The sequence below is a fragment of the Eupeodes corollae genome, chromosome 2 (genome assembly GCF_945859685.1).
Source record: "Eupeodes corollae chromosome 2, idEupCoro1.1, whole genome shotgun sequence".
Taxonomy (NCBI): Eukaryota; Metazoa; Arthropoda; class Insecta; order Diptera; family Syrphidae; genus Eupeodes; species Eupeodes corollae.
The window spans coordinates 158,095,138-158,110,820 of record NC_079148.1 but is presented as its reverse complement, the minus strand read 5'-3'; positions in this window follow the sequence as shown (position 1 = coordinate 158,110,820).

Sequence of the window (15,683 nt, the reverse complement as noted above, 5' to 3'; positions counted from 1 at the left end):
TGTTTCTTATTTCTTCCCTTTTGCCTTCACACTTGGGTCATCATTTGGAACAAGAAAAAGGATGAAGAAATTTTCTCGTTGATTGGAAACAAGATTCTTGTGAGAATTGGAAGAAGAAAATTCGATTCTGAAATTGTATAGAAAAATAAATACATAAATTCGCTCATTTCTCATGCTCTGTATATTTGATGTTTTGCTTCAAATAAGAGATATTGATTAGATGTTTTAGAATGAGATGACTATTTTCCTCATTTTTCTATTATTAAATTTTAAACTTAAACGATTGTCCCAAAGCGTATTAGAGTTATGTACCGAAAACCTCATTCCAAATCTCAAAACATTCTTGTGGAAGCAGAATTAATTTTAAGAGTGACATTTTGTATTTGAGAAAGCATCAATATAAAAATTTAATTTCTATATGGAGCATATTTCCGTAGGCATTACAAGAAAATGTTAGTTTTGAACATTGTTCAAAAAAAATGATTTGAGAATATCACAGCAATTGTTGAATTTTATTGAATGAAAAAAAAAAAACACTTATACGCCCAATTTCAACACTGAAAACGTTCGAAAATGTTCAAATATTTATGTATGTAAAAACATATGTATATTGAAATTATGTTTGTACAGAAAGTCTCATTGCAGTTCTCAAAACATGAAGTATTGCACATTTCTAGAATGCTCTATTTGAATTTAAATTCCTTAAAATGGGAAAAGCATTAATTTAAAAATTGTATTCCTTAGTTTTAAGTCGTAAGTAGAGTATTCTGCCAGGCTTAAGAAATAAATTATTGTTTAAAAAAAATTGTTTTATGAAAAAATAATCAAAAACTGGCATGATGGTTAGTGCGATGGACTGTCATGTGAGAGGTCTTGGGTTCGATCCCTGCTTATGCCACCTAAAGTTTTTCTCACGGGTACTGCCTCTTGCGAGGAATTGGCAAATTCTAGAAGATTAATTCTTGCCATGAAAAGTGCTTTCTCAAATCTTCCGTTCGTATTCGGGCCTAGTTCTCAACTGTTGCGCAACCCAATTTATTTATTTAATCAAAACTTCTTAATCATTTTTGTATTTGATTGAATTAATAAGAAAACACTCATAAAACATTAAATGTATCAAAAAACTAATAGTTTTATGGCTTATACAAAACTGCTTTTTTCTTGTTTGGCTGGTTAGGAAGTACGTTTCGTCTAAACATAAATATATTGAATTTGAAATAAAGGCGAACAAGAATGTGGTAGTACTAGTTTTTCTGGGAAGAATAAAATGAGATGAATATCAAACTTTTTTATGCAAAATCCAGAATACCTTTTCGCTTGTTTATAAAACTGACAATTCAAAACAATGCAGACGCACGTCACAAACTCTTTTTTATTCTACTTAAACTGTTTATACTTCTAAAAGTAGAAACAGAGATATTTTTTTTTCTGAATAGTCCTTTTTTATGAAGGGTTACTTATACCAATATGAAAATCGAAATCAGAAAATTTTAAACGAAAATAAAAACACAACCATAGCAACATTAAGCTCACACTCTACGATGAACTTATTCAACGTAACATTTCATAAAATAACAATAACAGTGCTAGTTCATTTTGGAAAAAGATAAAAATTTAAGATGCCACTTTACAAAATGTCAAGCTTATACCGAGAACATAATAAAACTTCTCAATGAAAGCATTTTCATATCAAAAACACAAACAAACTTATACTCGTATTATTTTTGTTTTTATTTTTTCTAAAAATAAATTTTATCGTTTCCTGTTCCCCAGATAATATCATAACTCTCATCTTCTCTTATATAAATCGAATCCTTTTCAAAAGAAATAAAAATCTCCTCCAGCTCCAGGGCTGCTGCTCTTGATTCCACTCTACTCAGCGGTGTTCATGTTTACCACCAAATAAAGTGATGTGAATCCACACCTCCAACTGTGTGTGCTTGCGTTTGTACTCCTCTTCCTTCCTCCGTCCTTGGCAAGTCTTGAAATTGCTTGTCCCAAAGTTGTGTTTAACTTACAAAGGCATGAACCGAACCTTTTAAGACTCTTCTCAGCTACAAAAATGAACTTATGATGCCAGCATGAAAAATAGTTCAGGGATTTTCGCTGTACATATCTTCAGAGTTCCGTTCCGACCGGTACCAATCGCCTGCCGTGCAAAAAAAATAAAACATAAAATAAAAAGAAAATGGTGGAACATCGCACACAATATCGACGACGAAAACTTTTACAATTCCTTACTTTTTTTCAGCGAACGAAAGGATAATTTCCAGCACAAATATTCTTATCTCTCTACAAGGTTACATGAGCTCAGTTCAGTTATGCATCAGGACTACAGAGTAAGGCACATACCTATACTATAAGACCAAATATGTATATAACATCATCCAGGACGATGAAAGTCGTTTGCATAAAATTTCCATTCAATAGAGAAGAGTATAGAGGAATCATTGGAAATGTTAATCCAAAGTCTATACTCGGATACTATGCATCCTTTCATTGCGTTGAATAAATCTAAGTTCCTTTTTGAGCGATAAATTTTTGTTTTAAGTTATGTTTTATGACATGGAATTTGTCATGACTTTCTGTTATAGTATGAAAATCAATGACCATGTCCTCGACCTATCATAAAAAAGAAAAAGGAAATAAGAAAACGAAAATGAAAACGAAAAGAAGCAAGGCAAATGATATGGTATAATATGATATGAAACAAAACGAATCGAATCGAATTGATACGAAGCCCAACTCTCCGAACTCGAACATGAATAATTTGAAAAATTTAAATTGACAACTAAGCTCGAAGTAAGTGAATGGATTGTGTATAGAATCTTTTCGGTTTCAGGGATTTCCAGTGATACAAAAGATGTGTACTCGAAGTACCTACATGTGCTGTGCATCGTATCCTTATCCTGTAAACAAAATCCATTCATCCATCTGTCCATCTCTTTCTCGTTATAGCTTGCTTCAATATTTCTATGTAAATTTTCGCAAAATTTTTCATTCCGAGAAAAGCGAATGAGCTGGTCGAGTTTCGAATACAATACAGGAGGGGATTTTCAACCAACAATGCAACATGTGGCCCAATTAACTGAAGCGTATTTAAGGCTACTTATATATAAGGTGTACACAATAGATGTAGAGGTATCCAAATTTAAGCTTCATTTTCAAAAACAATGGGACACAGCAGACAGCTAATATCAGGGCTGAATGTAAAACTATAAGAATTTTGGATAGATTGCCTACGAGTATAGCTGCATGCTGGGACTTCCGTGTCGTTCTGAAAGGTTTAATACAAGTGAGAAGTCATGTAACTCAGGGCCCAAATAATTCTTGATACCATATTAGACATCATTAAATGTTTTTGAAAACATTTAATAGTAATTGGTTGCCTCATTTATCTTATTGTTCCGGTTTTTGAATAAAGAATCAAATTGTTAAAAAATAACGTGCCCTTCCCTCTAAATTATCGTCATCAACAAACGAAAATTTCATCAGAAGCGAAAAGCGATAGTTTATTGCTCATGGTCTAAGGTTAGCATATAACATTTTCGACGGTACCTAAGATAAAACATTTAACAGGTTTTTTGGCTTAAAATGGTGCGAGTAAAATTCTATAAGTTACGAACGTGCTATCGGTTTAATTTTTCAAATTTAAATTTTTTTCAATTCTCCCTAGAATCTTAAAATCTTAGAAAGAAATAATAACTCTAAACTAATTTCTTCTTATACAAAATATTGTTGTTAGCTTTTGATAAAAAAAGCAAATATTAATTGGGTTCTTGCCAAAAAAAAATACATATTATTTTAATAATCACTAAAAAATTACTACAATTTGTTGTTTATTATTTAATTAAAAAATAAGTGTAAATATTTTCCAAAGACCGACATTTTCGAAAAATCGTTTGTTGTTTAAAATAATATTTAAAATTCTTTTTCTAATAATTTAAACTTTTCTGCTTTTACGAAGTCATATTTTTTCTTGTATTTAATGCTATCAGCTGACGGAACATTTTCTTGCACAATTTTTAAAATTCCTACGAAATTTTGCTCAAACATTTCTTCCAAAAATTCAAACTCCAAATACGCTACTCCTAAGAAATGTGGCTTACGTTAACTTATCTTCTTTCATTTCAATACCAAACCAGGAAACCTTTTTTTTCGGCCTCATCCAAAAGCTTATTGCAAATGCGGCCATTCCCCCAAGGAATACGATATACCTTTCCCTTGTGATAGATTTGGCCTCGCCATATAACAATATTGTGGTCGTGTGAAATTGTATGCCTTTCGGTTTTGCTTCTATACCTTCCCCAGTCTGATATGTCCTTTCGAGTCTTAGTTTCACTACTCCTACCTATGGTCCTAGTGATGTTCCTGAATTCTGATGTTGAGGCTGAAGCTCTGATTCTGATGCTATATTGTTGCCGTTGCCATTGCCACTGCATGCCGTTGCCGTTGCGCTGCCTGCCAGTATTTCGTGTGTCTGTGCTTTAAGAGACGATGATGTATTGTTGTGCTCCAACATGTGACCATCATACAGCATGTGAGCTGTAAGGTTACATCAGGGTTGAGGGTTTACAGTTGGATTGTTCAATATTTCATTTGTTTCCAGAACTGGAAATGAAATAAAATTTCCACTTGGTAAAATTTATCATGCACTTTCATACACAGAGAATGTTTGCAAAATTTAAACCAAAGTGCACTCACTCAGCCATATTTTATAACTGTGGCATTCTACGCCACAAAGTGGTCAAATTTATGATCGGTTCATAGCCTTTAAAGAATGTGTACGGATGTGAGCTTGTGTCTAAGTTGCTAATGGCATGTTTGTATGATGTGTGCACTGCATATTGTGGCTGCATATATTATATGCATTATATCTTTGGAGGCAACGCAACGCATCCATCGCTCGGTTTGGTTTCGGCTTCAGCTTCTGCTTCAAAATGACGAGCTTGTGGATAGGTATGTTTGGCATGCTAAACAAACGCAAAACACGCATAGCATATATCATATAAATTATAATAATAACAATAACAATAACAAGCACTCATATTTAAACAATATTTAGACGTCAAATACGTCAGTATTTGAAAGATATCGGATGTTAATTTTAGATTGTGATTTTGTTCCATCACAACAAAAAAATTCAACAACATAGTTTTTGAAATACCAAAAACTAAAAGTTTTAATGAAAAACTATTTTGTAAGACGCGGAAATGTTTCTTTGAGAGTTTCGTATGTAAAACAATATTGTTCTACTGACTTCATAATAGTCAAAACAATTCTATCCTGAGCGAAGCCATCATATTCTTACAAACAAGGTCCTTAGGGAACCTATACCTACGTCCTACCTTTATATGTTTAGAAGTACATATTATACAATAGCTTCCTAAAATAAGTTTTATCTTTGCTTTGAAAAGTTAACAAAACTCATTTCAGGGATGGTTACATTTTAATGAAGTGATTTGGTATGTCCTGTCTTTGTATTTCTACCTTGCGATGATGATGATGATGATTTACTTTAACTCAGCATTCAGTAACTTTAGACTAAAAACCGAATTGCAACGTCTCAATTTCATGTCATTATTTCATTGCAAGCCCAAGCCATTCTCCCACACCGCTATCGAAACGACCAAACCGGAAGCCCGTACTTTAGAGTTAAGTTGAAACTTTTAAAAGCTACCTTGGGATTTTTGGGTTGCAACTCTTTTTATTTTTGTTTAGTTCATTCCATCAAGCAACTTGAGTACGTTCGTGTTCATCTCTCGTGAATGGAAAGTTTTGTTGGGATTTCTTTTTTGTGTCTTGCAAAAGTACTTCTAAGTTTCAAAAACTCACATTGAAGCAATTAAGATTTTTAGCCCTCACATAAAAATTCCCCCTGGCAATGAGATAAGTTTAGTTGATTTAATGCCCATATTATTCCCTCATACATATATAAAATACACAACTTAAAAACAACAAGTCTCTTGAACGATGACGACGGGTTATGACAGATTCAGCATTGTTTGCATTATAGTCGTACATCATATTCAGATTTTCTATCCCTCGAGACTATTTATAATAATCGGAGATTATTGTTATAAACGTTTTTAGTTTGGAAACTTAAGAACTTTTTTTGTTTGCAAGGTACACCATTTTGTTTAAAGGAGTTTAAGGAGTTTTAGTAGAAGTGAATGAGTTATGGTGTTCAAGGGGAAACAGCAAAAATAAGGGATCTAATCTTTTGGTAGTAATTAACGCATACAAAACGATTTTTGAAGAAGAAATTAATTCTTTTCTATTTAAAATGTTGGTGTGAATGTCAAATGTTTTTTCAAGTCTTAGGATCATGAAAGGAATGGGATTCTAGATATTTGCAGGTTCTCATACTTAACTATATAATAGCCATTACTGTGTCAAACCTGAGCACCTTTTCACAATGGGTTATTTCTCAAACTATTAAAAGCTGTATCATAAAAGGGTTCCTTTTGTCCATTGGGGGAACCTAAGAAAATTCAATTGAGTGTTGTTAAGAGCTTGAGAGAACTTTAAATAATAATCCAAGACAGAAATATTATTTCAGTGTATTGTATTACGTTTTGGTACATAATTTTATGAAATGTATTGGTTAATATGGTTTCCAATGAATCAGTCAAGTTTTGGCTTCAAGGCTTGATATTGTCTTCCAAATTTTCAAGAGTTGCCAATTACCTACTTAACATAGCCCCATAAAAAGTAATCGAAAGGAGTTAAGTTACATGAACGAGGTGGTCCTTGCATTTTTATTTTTTTGACCAGATCAATTCCGATGTACAACGTATCCAGACAAGTCCGATATATTACCCGAAAACCTTGACAAGATCCAAGTCTCAGCGGCATAAATGAGAACCGAGGACTTCTTAAAGTGGGCGGTTTTAGTTGCTCGAGAGAGGACTTTACTTATTAATTGCTTTATAAGGCGAAAAAAGCAGCGATTTGAAAGAGTTTGATTTAAGTGCTAGTGTCATTGTCTGAATTTAAGGCCGTGCATAGGTATACAATGTCTTCAATTACCTCAAAGTTATAGCTGTCCATGTCCGGTGGCTTCTTGCCAGGTTTCAAACAAATCGCTAACGTCACAGCTCTTCCGGGAATTGTGGGACAATCCATTGGATTACCTGACATCCATTCAGGTTATGGATTGGATATCAATGATCCACTGATTATAGTCTCCCCCGTAGGAGTCTGCTTCGATATCAATTGTGGGGTGCATTTGTTGGGAACAAATCTGTTCGAGAAGGACGTCCAGCCCCTAAAGGAACAACAGGTTCAATCTCTGTTCGATCACATCCTGGTGGGTGTTGGATCGAAGGGTATCATTCCCATGAATGCCAAAGATCTTGAGGAGGCTCTGGAAATGGACTCGTCTCTGCGAGAGGTAACGTCTGTGTCGAAGACAAGGAGCATTGCCAGGAGTGCGGTTGCATACTGAATGCTGATCCTTCGAAGGTCAGCATGCGTGCCAAGAAACGAGGACTTCACCAATTAGTTATATTTGGAGCTGGAAACCCCTACTCCGAAATCCAAGTAGTCGAGGAGATGTACGACAAATGGAGTACCAGCAAAATGGGCATCGCAGAAAAGGGACAAGTAAGTTGTGGTGGTATCTTCTTTGTCCTTGTGACTTGAAATAAAACAAGATTGCATTGATTTTCTAGGTCAGTCCGATGATCCACTCGGGAAGTCGTGGTTTTGGCTTCACCGACGCTCTCGTCCAAATGGAAAAAGCCATGAAGAAGGAGAAAATCGATACAAACGACCGTCAATTGGCCTGCACCCGAATCAACAGCGTCGAGGGTCAGGATTACCTCAAGGCAATGGCTGCCACAGCCAACTTTGCCTAGATCAATCGCAGTTGCATGATTTTCTCAACCCGTCAGGCTTTTGCCAAGATATTCCAAACCACACCCGATGATCTGGACATGCACATAGAACATTGCCAAAATCGAGAACCACATGGTGGATGGGAAGGAGAAGAAGCCCTTGGTCCATAGGAAGGGACTCGCACTTTCCCTCCACATCATCTTCTCATTCCGGTAGACTATCAGCTCACTGGACAACAAGTTTTAGTGGGTGGTACAATGGGAACATGCAGCTAAGTTCTCACTGGCACCGAGAAGAGAATGTTGGAAACTTTTGAATCAACTTTTCATGGAGCTGTGAGTTCTTGAGACACAAAACCAAAGTAAAATAATTTTTAATTCAAGACGTCGTCGTTCAATGTTCTTCCCTAATGACAGCATATATATCAGAACCTGAAATCACGCTTCTATCTTCAATTTTGGAAGATTGTTGATTAAGTTTTGCACAATGCTTTCCAAAACGATGTTGAAAAAGTTGTATGACAGTACATGGTTTTGTCTATAAACTTTTTACTATCAAAAGCTTCGTTGAGTTTTTTTGTGACTATGATAAAGAAGCGTGCATTTTTCATCCTTATTTCTTGAAAGGGATACCAAAACTGGACAAAGAGTTAATTTTAATTAATGTATTGGTGATTAGTTCATGCCTTGAGGTTTGTTTTTGCTGTGTCTTATTCAATTTTGCTTAGTGACGTAACCATTTAACCAGAAAAGAACTTCACTAAACAAAGAGCTCTATGAACTTCGGGAACAGATTTATTTGTTTCCAGAATCTTTAAACATTGTTCTGACTGTAAGCGGATTATGATGAATCGCCACAACTGAGCAAAAATGTCGTTAGATTTTTAACTGTCAAATCATAGACAACAACCACCAAAACTTTTCACTAAGCTTAAAAAATACTCTTTATGTGTATTAATTATGATTCTCCTTGTCAACCTAATAAATGCGAATTAAAAATGTTTATATTTTATATTTTACATACGAAAAAGCCACGTGTCTATAAAATGCGGCAAGATAACACATTCAGACTTCATAGTAATAATTTAACGAGTTTTAATATCCCGCCCTGTTCATTGGTCGGAGATCTATTTTTATATTCTTTAAATGAAGGATCATAATCTGGGAAGACATAAACTGTCTTGAAAGTCTTTAACTGTTGAGCCTAAACAATATTTTCATTACGTACTTATCTATATTTAAAGACTTGATTTTATATTCTAGGCCCGCAACCAATTCATTGCCAGACAATGTGTCCTTTGCTATGTTATGTTCTTTTCCACATACTCATATAAATATATGCTAAATTAAGTCACCAAAAGAACACAATAAATGAATTTTTAAGAAACAAATTACAACCGACTCAAAGAAAATCTACAAAATTTGTTACACATGTTTTTATTTTATATTTATATATGAAATATTCATTTCATGAGAAAATAAACCACGAATGGTCTTTTTCTCGAAAATGCCATACAATGGAAAACACACAAAAATACAACACTATACAAAGCTATAAAAAATAGAAGATAGAAGGAGAAACAGTTAAAAGGGTATAAAAGGAAGGGAGCTTTAATTAAATTCTCGAATTCTTATTTTCCTTCCACACATTTGAATATTTTTCATACAGCAGCGCAGATAGAAAGAAGAATTGTATATGAACAAAAATAAAGGATATTTTGCCAGTAGCTGTGGAACAATGTCAGTCCCAAGGCAAATTGTTCTTTTTCCTCCATAGGACGAGTGGTTTCCACTTTTAAGAATCCATTACATTCAAGTGGGAAATTGGAATGTATTTCGTATTCGTATTCGTTTTCGTATTCGTATTCGAGAAACTGGGTCCTTGAGCTAAATTTTTCAGCACAGATGAAATGTTTTAAATCATTTTGCTGATGTAAGGGATTTTCTCTACAAAACAATTATTGCTTTTATGAAAGAAACTGAAGAAGTGTTAATGAGATATATATTTATTTTTTGTTTTTTTGTTTTTTTGTTTTGTGTTGTGTTGCTTTGTTTTCTTGGGATTATTTGTGTTTTTGGGTTATGCATTGCATACAGTTATGAATTAATTTCAAAAGTGAACATTTGAGCCATGGTCAAATGTATCATCTTCGAAATTGCTCTCGGATTATTGTTATCTGGGTTTTGAAAATGTCAACCGGAAAATATTCTTGTAATGAACATCTAGGACATGGTTATCAATTTTATTTTCAAACTACCACTACAAAAATTATACTACAACAACAACGAAGGTAAGTTCTGAGTGCTAAAAACCTAGTATCTTTAAGGCTTATGTCTAGGAATGTTGGACTGAAATTGTTGATTGCATTTCCTTCTTAAGGAATATTGCAATCGAAATTTCAGCTGATTGAAATAATGAAAGCAAAAAAATTCGGATTTATTTCCTACAGTTGAACAAAACAAAAATTCTGACCTTTTGGTCAGAAAGCAATCTGTCGATATGAAAAACTAAATTTTGACCTAGATACAGAACTGAAATTAATTTATGTAAGATATGAAACAAACTCTTTAAAAAGGGATTTTTCGATAAAAGGTTTCACTTGGAACAGCTCCCTAAGTGGACAGCTGTCATCTTTTGACACTTGAGGAACAAAAACTTCGCTTTTACTAAAAATCGAGTGATACATTCTTAAACATCGCATTCAAATTGTTAAAATTTGTAGCAAAAAGTCATACATTTTTCAGTTACAGCTCCCAGTTTTGCAATGAATGTTTTTTGACCATATCATTTCTCAAAGAGGTAGTCACAGATGGTCACCGAGATATTGTACCTTTAAATTTTTTCTTGAAAGACAAGATTGTGCCATTGCTCCACAATCAATTCAAGACCATAAAGATGAAGTTTGAAAAATTATCACAGACATACAGCCGCGAATATGTTAATTTCATTAAATGATGCTATAAAAGCTGCATACCTATCCCTTGACAATTAAATACATGCTCATTGATTTTACTTCAAAATTCCTCGTTTTAAATATCAAAATGAATTATCTTATTGAAAATAAAAATAATCATTGGACAATCAAATCGAATTGAAAATTTAAGTCCTTTTCGGATGTTTTTCCCTGATGAAACTAATCACTAAAATTTTCTGAAAAGGCGTTTATAGTGATTATTGAAAATTTCAATCATAGAGATATTACATTCTTTAACAACGCATTATATTTTTTTTAATCTAACTACAAAAATTCGAAACATTTGCAGTTACAGTAGCTTGAAGTTTTAATAGAAAAATTGTTGGTAGTATCATTTCTTAAAGAGGTGATCACAATTGGCCAACTAAATTTTGTTATTCATATTTTTTTGGCCTTTTACTATTAAGGCCACTTGAATAACAAGGTCGGTGCCAGTACTGTACCATTCAAAGCGTTGAAGATGGGGCTCGTGAAATAATCGTAGTCGTAGCCATGCAACCATAAATGTTCAGATTTGCCATTGACAATTTCATAAAAAGGTTCTATAAAAGGTGCTGATATCATTTTCTATTGTTAATGACATATCTTCCCTTCATAATGAAGTAAACATCCATTGATTTCTCTTCAAAAGTTCTCGTTTTCTAATATCAAAATTAATTCTCTTATTGAAAATAAAAATAATCAAGGAACTATCAAATGCAATTGGAGATGAAAGTTTGTCTGTGAATGGTTTTTTTCTGAGGATAGCAATCATTGACATTATTGAAAAGGTCGGTTATAGTAAATATTGAAAAATTCAATATTTGAAAATTCAGTGGAACATTTTTTCTGACAAGAATCTATCATTGGAATTGAATGAAATTGAAACACAAATCGATGGAAAATTTCGAATAATTTTTTGACATTCTAAAATTTTAATCAAGTGATCAGAAAAAAGTGTACTCTCATTCCTTGAGTGATTCCTAATCGATCAGCATTTAATTTGCATGTCTAAGCAAAGGAAAACACGGTAAAACATCCATTAATTCCATAAAAGTTTCAAAAATTCTATAATTATTCAATTTACGACTTAAGCAAAGCGTTTAGATCGTATCTACCAAAATATCGAACTAATTGCTTTGGCACAAATGATAAAATGTCTGTCTAGAGCAAGTATCAAAGGTTCAGAGCCAAAAAAATGCACAGCATATTTTAAATGTTTTCTTTGTTAAATATCAACAATATCATATAAATGATTAAATAGCTATATCATTTTTCTTCATATATAAAACGGATATTTTATATCCGCTTAATTCATAAGCGGAGATGTTTCCGCCACTAACTTAGCGGAATCGCATAAATTGTATCTTGTTTCTTGTACTTTACATGTAAATTATATACTTTTTTTAAGCGAATATAAGAGTGAGAGATATTGTACAATAAAATACCCATTTTATCACACCACAAAAGACTTCCTTAAAAAGCAGGTGTGCTATGATTTTAATACTCTGCGTCAGAGCGTATTTGTCTTCTTTTTTTGAAATACCATAGCTTTGCGCTTATGACACAAACCTAGCTTTATAAAATCCATATATTTTTATTACTCTCGTTTAACATTAACTGTTACAATGAGCATATAGGTTTGTAGGTGCCTAGGTGAGGTTACGCCGGATTTATTGTTGGATACGCGGGCGCGGTGCAGCGTGGTGTTTAGCCTAGAGAGGATTATTTATAGCAATAAGAGGCAATGAAAATAAAAGCATTTGACATTTTACTGCTTATGGCTGTGCAATAATTTACAAGTACCTCAAAAATATATTTTCTTTGCATTATATGTTATGTTTTATGTTTTATGTGAAAACGGAAGGGAGGGATATTGTCGAGTGATACATCATTATATCAAGCGAGTGCACGAGTAAATTTTCGATTTGTATTCCGCCTTAAGCTATATTTATGCTGTACGTGTAAAATATATTTACAGGAGTAAATATATAGATATGTATAAACTTATGTTGGAGAGTCCTTATTCATAGGTTTTATAGCATTTAAGTTACCATTTGGAGTTGGGATTTCTTATTGACTCTACCTCAAGAAATAATATGATCATCATAAGAACCTATATTTTTTACATTGGTGTTTCTATGACATATTACTCGTGTGAACTGCGATAAATATATGGAAATTATTATCACCAAGTGCATTACAAAAATCACCAACAAATGTTGTCAAAGTCACCCTCTCACGATAAAGATACCTTTTAAAACAACAGGTAAACAACAGGGCTGTCGTCTTGCTAAATTATTGATTTCAATTCTACTATTCTTTTGATGTTTCAGAATAAAAAGTCAATGTTACAACATTTTTCTTGATCTGTAAATTAAACTAAATTTCATATTAAATCTAGCAATACGGAAATTACAGGGTGAATATTGAAGTCGGTAATTTCAGCCGATCTTGACAGATAGACACAATTATAAAACCTTTGTGTCGATACACGCAAAAAAACGATCATTCAATTGTTAAAAAACTGGTCGTGTCTGTTATAACAATATTCAATAACGAGGATCACTTCCCCATCTCCGTAGGAATTAATAACCGAAATTGTGCAATTTGGGTGACAAAAACCTACACCTTTTTTTATAATAAGAGCGCACACTCAAAGGGATAACCAACCTTATTATAAAGACACAGTTAGAGCACTAGGAAGGGGAGAGAGGGGTTGAAAGGAGATGTCGGTGCACATTGGTTTTGAATTCCTGAATATTGCAATAGCTGGGAAAGACAGAGTGTGGCAAGGCATTCCACATTCGCATAGTACGGCTAAAGAACGAATATCTGTACTTGACAGTACGACCGAAGTTGGGCTCGAGGGTATATTGATGAGCATTTCTAGAAGCGCGAGTATTACGGTTCTAGTGTTTAAGGGGAGGAATGCAGCTGGCTATTTCTCTAGAGCATAAACCATTAAAATAACGGTAAAAGAGGGTGAGACAAGAAACATTTCGACGATGTTCAAGTGACGTAAATGATCTTATGAAATGCTATACGTTGAATACTATCCAATAGGCTTAAGTAAGTTGCAGGAGCACCAGCCCAGATATGGGAATTATACTCAAGCTTTGAACATATATAAGTCTTGTAAATAACAGCCAGATCAAAGGGGGAGAAAAACTTCTTACATCGCCTTAGAAAATCCAAACATCTTGCGGCAATTTTGGCGATATCGCGTATGTGATCGTTCCACAAAAGGTGGTTGGTGATACACATACCGAGAATATCGAGATGTTCAGTTTCCTCGATGCAAGTGCCATTTATGGATAATGGCTAGGGGGGTATACTTCGCTTTAACGATACAAGACAGCATTGCGTTTTCGAAGCATTAAATTCCACGCGGTTTCTTATTCCCCATTGTCCAATGCTGTTTAGGTCGGAATTTAATGAGCTTATCATATTTTGTTGTTGCAGTTCCACATCCGAAGAAGAGGGGTGTGGATCTGAAAACGAATATGAAAAGCTGAGAGTATGTACTATCGTCAGCGAAACAATGTATTGGATTAGTTGTTGCAGGCAGGAGATCATTAATAAAAATGAGAAAGAGTGTTGGAGATAAAACAGAGCCCTGGGGCACACCAGCATTTATTTTTATCAAATGTTTTTGAAATATCAAGTGCAATAATCTTACTTTTTCCAAAACTATGTAAAGATTTGTTCCACTGTTCGATGAGATGAACCATGAGATCACCAGTGGACCTATTGCTACGAAAACCGTATTGTCCGTCATTAAGAAGCTTTCGATCTTCGAGATATTTCTTGAGCTGATAATTAATCAGCGTTTCCATGACCTTGGAAAGGAGGGACGTAATTGCAATCGGTCGGTAATTAGAGGGTGAGGAAGATTCGCCTTTCTTGGGAATAGGCTGGACAAATGCAGTTTTCCATCCGCTCGGAACGAGACCTGAGGAGTAGGACAGATGAAAAAGCTTACGCAGTGGTTTTTACAGCGATGAAGAACACCTCTTCAGAACAATAGCGGGGATACTATCCGGACCAGCAGATTTATGTATGCCACAGACCAAATTATACGATCAAAACGCGTTGTGTCAAAAAACTATGATTTTGTTTGGTGTCCCTCCCTGCTCCCCGGAAAATGTACCAGACTTTTTCTTGTGGGCTTATTTAAAAGATTAAGCTTATTCCAGCAAGCCAAAGAAAATTATAGAATTCAATGCTATCCATAATGTTACGCAAAATGCCCTCAAATTTGTTGCTTCTTGTGTATCAAATGATTGTTGTTACTTTATAGACCTTGTATTCTAAACCTGGTTTGGATTAACAACAAATATTGTTCATTTGTAGAAATCAGCTGAAAATCGACTGTTTCCTTTAGTGTTAAATTAGGAAACAGCTATGATTGTACACTCCAAATTATAATAGTACCTACAATTTTTATAAATGAAAACAAGGTGAAGAACGAAAATGTTCATAACGACAGCAGATGAAACTTTTTGTGGTACATTTTACTGCAGCAAGACAATCAACGGTTAAGTGGCTCAGCAATAAAAATCTCTCCAAACACATTCAAACAATAAAAAGCGCATAATTTTCCAAAAAAAAAACATAAAAAAGCATTTTTGGCTATTAAAACGACACCACTGTCTCGAATAAGATAAGGATACGTTTACCTAACAAAAGTATATTCTTTAAATTTTTTGCTGACATCGCCTGCTACTATACCATCGACCACAAGATGTGGGTTTTGTTTATTTGCCATATTCTAGAGATAACTTGGCTAAGAATCAAAAGTCCACTCGTTGAAAAGTAACAGCATACCATACCAGTAGGTTCCATACACTTTTCCACTTTGCTCTTATGCTACTTCTGAAGAGCA